Here is a 7,928-nt window from a genome sequence, read left to right as displayed (position 1 = left end):
GTAAATTAGTTTTTGTCATGGAATATCTTGGTTTCTCCTTCTATGTTAGTTGAGAGTTTTGCTGGATATTTTAGCCTGGGCTGACATTTGTGTTCTCTTAGGATCTATATGACATCTGCCCAGTATCTTCTGGCTTTTATAGCTTCTGATGAGAAGTCTGGTGTAATTCTGATAGGTCTGCCTTTATATGTTACTTGACCTTTTTCCTTTACTGCTTTTAATATTCTTTCTTTGTTTTGTGCATTGGTGTTTTGATTGTTATGTGATTGGAGGAATTTCTTTTCTGGTCCAGTCTATTTGGAATTCTGTAGGGTTCTTGTATGTTCATGCACATCTCTTTCTTTAGGTTAGGAAAGTTTTCTTCTATAAGTTTGTTGAAGATATTTACTGGCCCTTTAAGTTGGGAATCTTCACTCTCTTCTATACCTATTATTCTTAGGTTTGTTCTCATTGTGGCCTGGATTTCCTGGATGTTTTGGGTTAGGAGCTTTTTGCATTTTTTCATTTTCTTTGACTGTTGTGTTAATGATTTCTATGGTATCTTCTGCACCTGAAAGTCTCTGGTGATGCTTAAATCTATGACTCTTGACCTCTTTACTAGGTTTTCTATCTCCAGTGTTATCTCCCTTTGTGGTTTCTTTATTGTTTCTGTTTCCATTTTTAGATCCTGGATGGTTTTGTTCAATTCCTTCACCTGGTCGGTTGTGTTTTCCTATAATTCTTTAAGGGATTATTGTGTTTCATCTTTAAGGGCTTCTACCTGTTTACCTGTGTTCTCCTGTATTTCTTTAAGGAAGTTATTTATATCCTTCTAAAAGTCCTCTATCATCATCATGAGGTATGATTTTAAATACAAATCTTGCTTTTCAGGTGTGTTGGAGTATCCAGGACTTGCTGTGGTGGGAGAACTTGGTTCTGATGATGTCACTTGTCCTTTGTTTCTGTTGGTAAGTTTCTTGTGCTTGCCTCTTGCCATCTGGTTATCTCTGGTGTTTGTCGGTCTTGCTGTCTCTTACTGGAGCTTGTCCCTCCTGTGGGCCCCTGAGTCTGTGATCTTAAGTGTGTCAGCACTCCTGGGGAGACCAGCTCTTTCCTGGGTGGGGTTTGGGTTGGGAGAGCCGAGGGACAGTCTTAGCTCTGGCGTGCAGATGGAGACCTGAAGGATCCTGTCCTCAGCTCCTCCACTGTTCCTGTGCCCTCCAGCCCGGATTCTTTCAGACTCGAGAAGCTGCTCTGTCTTCACTTTTGGTTTCTTTCTTTCTTTCTTCTTTCTTTCTTTCTTTCTTTCTTTCTTTCTTTCTTTCTTTCTTCCTTTCTCTTTCTTTCTTTCTTTCTTTCTCTTTCTTTTCTTTTTCTTTTTCTCTTTTTTTTGGAATTATATAAATTGGGCCAATGAGTGTCTTATTGATTTGCCATCCTTCAGAGATGGTGACTTAACATTTGGGAGGTGCCGTGGTGTGTCGTCTTTCTTACCACTTATCTAAAGGACTATCTGCTTGACTCTGAGCTCTCTGGAGACTGCTTCTTCGTTCTGGTTCTGTGGTCAGCAGCTCCATGTTGACTTTGGCAATCACAGGGAAGTTTGCACCACAGAAATGGGCAAGGCTACAAGCCACGGTGGCTTCTCTGGGAAAACTGATTAAGTTTTTTTTTTTCCTTGTATTCCTGCCCTGATTCTCACTTCACGACAATGAGTGGGGTAGGAAAATAGTTTAAAGGTCTCTTTTTTCCTGTAATACTTTGGCAGTGGTGTTAATATGTTTATAGTTTCTGACAGCTCCCATCTTATGGGTTGAAACACCTCTTTTTTGTGTGTCCAATACTCAGATTTAACTTTTTTATTTTTGAGAATTTTGTGATCGCATGTTTTAACAGGTCTCCAGACCTTAGCACAGCTGACTCTATGTCAGAAGTATTATTCAGGCCATAAAGCACAGCATGCCTACTTACTCCATCAAAGTCCACACTTCTGGGAAAGTCTCTAAACGTACCAACTTTGCTGTTTTGGCTTCTGTAGTTCCTCTTATAGTTAACTGTTCTTGCTAATTGAAGTATGTCAGCTCAGAACAAGGTTTTTCTGCCTCAAAAGCTCACCCTGGGAAAGGTTTGGGCTGTACTGGGGTCCTGAACAACCAGTGTAGTGGTTGTCCTGCTAATAAAGTCTTTCTATTGGCTTAAAGCAGTGTCGGAGTAGTTGGTGGATACCCTGTGACAATTTAATCTCCACTTTCCTCTTTGGATCCTTCCACATCCTCTCAATGTGTCCCCTCCCAATTTCATGTCTTTTGATTTATTCTTTAATTACCCACTAAATCCAGTTATTTCTGTGTATACATGTGTGGTTGTTGGCCACTAGAGCATGGAATCTACCCCTGGATACATCTTCAGAACAGAGTGAGCCCCTCCCCAGCCACTATCCAGTTGGGGTCAGGGATCATCCTCCATCTATGCCAGAACTGAGGTTGGCTTACTCTTGTGCAGGTACCTTCCGCTTCTGTGATTTTGTGATTGCGATAGTCATATCCTATTCAGGGGGATGCATACGGTATGCTTTTATATAGTCTGTGCCACAAATCCGAAAATTAAAGTAAATAAGGTTAGAGGTGTGACTTTAGTGGTAGAGGGAATTTGATTCCTGCATGAAGGCTGCCATGGCTTCCATCTCTAGTACCAGAGATGACGACGATGACGATGATGACAACGACAACGACAACAACAACAACAACACAACAATAACAACAACAACCGAAATTAACAATTTATGTTTTTATTTCACCTTGCATTTTAGGACCTTCTTGAGTGTCTATGTATTACCTAAGGGTGTACAGTAGGTGGTGCTAGTATACCATTTTTTACGTCAAACTTCAGCCTTGGTTCTGGAATAGTGTGAAGAGGAAAACTCCTTTGTCCTTAGCAGTTTACAATCCAAATCATGCTTTCTACTTTTTCTTATGCTCTAAAATTTTGTACCTGAGCAAAAAGCAGATTTTTAAACACAGAGATAAAGTTCATTGGGAATTGATCTTCACTATCTCTCCTTTGGGAATCTGAAGGCTTCTGTTACTCTAGTCTCTCCAGGTTTTACCATTTGGAGGAACACCGGCATCCTGCTACGAATCATTCACATTCAAGAGCACCTGTGTTACTCTGAAAACAGAACCGAGACTTCCAAATCTCTTCCTTGAAATAAAAGAATCAAAATAAAAACACCTAGTCACTGAGGCTATAAAATTGATTAGGCAAAGTAATTAACGAGTAGCTCTGTGGTGTCGTTTTTCTCACCCCTGGACCCATGTTTGGAGCTATCAAGCAAGCATCACTAATTTGTTATTTTTCTTCATTACTATTTCAGAGTACAAATAAGAGTAAAAGAACACACCATACCACCCACACAAACACACACACACACACACACACACACACACACACACACACACCATGCTCCTTATGTAAAATACTATCAGATTTGCACCCAACCCATGCAGATTCCTTTGCAAACTTCCAGTCATCTCTATGATACCCAGGGCTCCTGAGAAAATAGAAATGCTTCTTAAATGGTTGCTGCTTTGTATTCTTCAGTGAATAAAGACTCAAACACATGTTCAACACAGTCATATCTTTTGGTAATGTATTTCAAAGTTAGTTTTATTGGTTTTAGATATGAGCCCGCATGTGGGAATGTGCATCTTGTGAGTACAAGGGCCTCCAGGAGCCAGAGTCAATAGATCTCCTGCAGAGGATTGTTAGCCACTGGTGTGGGTGCTGGCAACTGAACTGAGGTCCTCTGGAAGAGCAGTAAGTGCTATTAACCACTGTCTTAGTCAGGGTTTCTATCCCTGCACAAACATCATGACCAAGAAGCAAGTTGGGGAGGAAAGGGTTTATTCAGCTTACACTTCTATACTGCTGTTCATCACCAAGGAAGTCAGGACTGGAACTCAAGCAGGTCAGGAAGCAGGAGCTGATGCAGAGGCCATGGAGGGATGTTCTTTACTGGCTTGCTTCCCCTGGCTTGCTCATCCTGCTCTCTTATAGAACCAAGTCTACCAGCCCAGAGATGGCATCACCCACAAGGGGACTTCCCACCTTGATCACTAATTGAGAAAATGCCTTACAGTTGGATCTCATGGGGGCATTTCCCCAACTGAAGCTCCTTTCTCTGTGATAACTCCAGCTGTGTCAAGTTGACACAAAACTAGCCAGAACAGCCACTGAGCCATCTTCCCAGTTCCATGTATTTGATCTGCTGTTGTTTGAAGCTCAGTGATATCCGGGCTGGAAGACCGAATGTGCTGAGGTTTGTCTGAAGCATCCTTTCATTAATACATGCCTCTATCACATCAGCTTCTCTACTATTGCATCAAACACCCATGGAAGAGGCACTCTTGCTCAAGTGTGAGGCATCCTTAAATATTTCATAACAAGAAATGCTGAAAATACTGTCATGCCAGACAGTTTCTCTTCATATTCCCTCATCAAATGTAGCAAGTTATTCCTCACAGCAGTCAATGCCCTAGGCGTGTTAGGAAGCATTACTCCAGGAGTTTAAGAAGCCATTTAAAGGGTTCCATCTTCAAGAAGCCCACAAGCAGAATGATAGGCTCTCAGAAGGCACCTATTCCACTTTATTTCCAGTATTCAAAATAGCCCTTCAAACAGTGGTAACACATTCCTGCTTGCTGTACATGAGAGTACTGACAGTCTCCCCTTCTCTCTAAAAATTTTAAATGTCAAATATATACACAAAAGGGGACATGGGAGTGATCATTTCAGTTAAAACAAGACTCTCCAAAGATCCATGTCTTTGCAGAAAAGGGGTTAACCCAGAAGCGATGCACCCCTGTCAACCAAGGACAGATTTACTGAGGTCAACTGAGGCAAATGGGGTGTTTGCCAAGTCGAAATGGAAAGGATTTCCTGCAGCACTGAGACACAGGAATGGAGGACAAGGACACTACCAGCACAGAGTGGAAGGCAGCTGCTGGCAGGTGTGTGCACAGCTGCGGGTTTTATGTGGTGTTATAGTGGCCTTTGTGTGAGGTTGTGGTTCTGGCCTATCCTCTGAGGTCATTCTTGCAGTCAGGCAAATGTATACAAGAGCTCCTTCTACACAATATTATAACTTCCCTCCCTTCTCCCCCTCGCCTTAATTGATTCTGATAATGTTCCCAGGTTCTATTGTTGTAGTTTAACAATTACTAATTCACAACAGGTCCGAATCTTATACATTTCTTGTCTTACACACTTCTCTCTCTCTCTCTCTCTCTCTCTCTCTCTCTCTCTCTCTCTCTCTCTCTCTCTCTCTCTCTCTCTTTATTTGAAGCAAATCTCGTCACTTCAGGACATACTCCTGGACTTTCTTTAAATACAACTCCACCATGTTCACACTTGAAAATGACCATTAGTGATTCCATATGACATAAAGTAACTAATTGGGGCTCAAATGCAAACAACTGTGTGCTAACATTTTAGTGATTCATTTGACACCCACTTCAAAATAAAATCTACACATTCCAACTGCTCAAGTACCTCTTGACTATTGTTAGAGTCATTTTGTGTCTATGAGTGTTTGGCCTGCAAGAACATAGGCAGCACCAGTGTTTGCCAGGTGTCCTCAAAGTTCAGGAGAGGGTTTGGCGCATCTGGAACTGGAGTTACAGATGTTTGTAATCTGCGATGTGGGCCTGGGTCCTCTGGAGGAGCAACCAGTGTTCAAAACCACTGAATAGTTAGTTCCCTATGGCCTTTTCCCCCTCTTGGTGTTTAATTATTGAAACAGAATTGGATTGCTTTTCTCATAGATTTTCTGAGTCTGAATTTTGCTGATTATGCTTTATGTTAACATATTCCTGTACTGATGTATGTTCTGAAAACTGGGATCAGATTTTGGTCATATTTGTGTTCATAGATACACAATATACATATTATTCCCATGGATGGCAAAGAATGAACTCTGGTTCATCATTTTAGGACCATTTTTAGCCAAGGTCTTGGGCCACTATGCTGTGACAAAAACTGAACCATTCTACAGCCTACACATATATGTTATATATAAGTTCTACAGCCTGTACATAGGTGTTCTACATGACTTCTATACCCTGTATGTACATGTTCTATATGCCTTTTCACTTTGCTCCACACATACTTTGATGACCATCGAGAGGGAGAATTTTCAGATTATTTGCTGTGTGGAAGTCATTCTAAGCCCAAACCACGTCCCTGTGTGTGCAGGGCTTGGCATGCCCTTGTTCTTTCTCCACTTGGTAATCATTTACTTTGGGTTCCATGCAGAGCACTGGAGTCTGGAGGTTTAAAAGTCTTTTTATTTTTTTATTGCTATCTTTAATTAATACAAAGTAAACAAGGTATTCTTCCATGTTTCCAGGCTATTTGGCTGAATAAGGAGAAGACAGACCAAAGTGAGAGCTAATAGTGATTAAAGAAGCCTTCAGAGAGAAGCAAGGGACAAGTGATTTTCTCACACCAGGCTGGGTTTGTAAAACTAGGTCTTGTAAACCTTGGTCTCAGTGAACAATTTGTTACAAATACAACAAGACAAAACAAAACAAACAGGAGACCAGAATCATAGTTCTCTTAAAAATCTGTTTTCACGTTTGTTCTCATTTAAAATTCAGAATGGAGAACTGAACGCTGCTCTAACAACCAGAATAAACAAAAGATAAAAAAGGACCCTTCCAGCTTGATTTACCACGAAGGTCTCAGGGCCAGAAGGCTAGCTGGTAAACGCATACTCCGTCTCAGTACCAGAGCAACATCAAAACAGCACTGGAAAACTCAGTGATGGTTCTCTGTTAGGTGTCTAAGCCCCGGGGTTGGTGTTTAGTGAACAACATCCCTGAGCTACAAAGCTGGGCGTGGTAGGGCAGCATGGTAGTTACAGCATCTTTTCTGCTCCTGTACCTTGGTGTGGGACAAAAAAATGGGGTCCTGCGTCTGCTAGTGGCTAGGGCTGCTGGGCGAGGCAGACTGGGGAAGTTTGACTGCTCGAACCCCAGGAAACTGCCAGGCAGGCATTGGACTGTGAGAAGCCGCAGGACCCCGCCCCCTGCTCCGGGATGGGGAAGGAAGGGCACAGTCTGGGGTCCCCATGGAACTGCAGGAGTTGGGCTCCAACTCTCTCTCGGGCACCACAGATAACACTGGGCACCTCAGGGACCCAGGAGGCGTGGCCAAACACCTTCTGTCCTTTAAGATCACCAGGGTCCCACTGGACCAGGCTACCTGTGCACAGCTCACCACCCCACACCATGGTATAGTAAATTCTTCCATGTGTAAACACATTGAGTGAATGGGGAGAATTGTTATTTTTTGTTTTATTTCAAAAATTATCATCTCACTAGTTTTATTGTTCTTATTTAAGTTCAACAGCATATCTTTTAAAAATAAAATCTAAACATTAAAACGAAAGAACTGGATGACTTTATAATAACCTTTAAGAAGACACAGCGTGCCGGGTGTGGTGGTGCATGCCTTTAATCCCAGCACTTGGGAGGCAGAGGCAGGAGGATTTCTGAGTTCGAGGCCAGCCTGGTCTACAAAGTGATTTCCAGGACATCCAGGGCTGTACAGAGAAACCCTGTCTCGAAAAACAAAACAAAAACAAAAAAAAAAGACACAGCATAAGCCTGTGGAACTGAGTATGGCCACACAAAGGAGTTTTCTAGGTGGAGAGAAGAACTAATTGCTAATTGGACTTTAAAACCTCCCAAGCTCTACATTATCAGGGACTTTTCATTCCCAGCCACTATGAGTCATCCTCGTATGCTGACATCACACACAGGTGAGTAATCTGTGTTACACGGGGAGGGACAGGCCAAGGCTCATTTTATGGCTGAAAATATAAGGCTGTATCCACATGCCCCATTTTCAATCTTTTCAGTTACACACTTGACATGAATAGCAGCAAC

Source organism: Mus caroli, unplaced genomic scaffold (genome assembly GCF_978045245.1).
Source record: "Mus caroli unplaced genomic scaffold, Mus_caroli_1 scaffold_2, whole genome shotgun sequence".
In the NCBI taxonomy this organism is placed as follows: Eukaryota; Metazoa; Chordata; class Mammalia; order Rodentia; family Muridae; genus Mus; species Mus caroli.
This window is presented reverse-complemented; position numbering follows the sequence as displayed.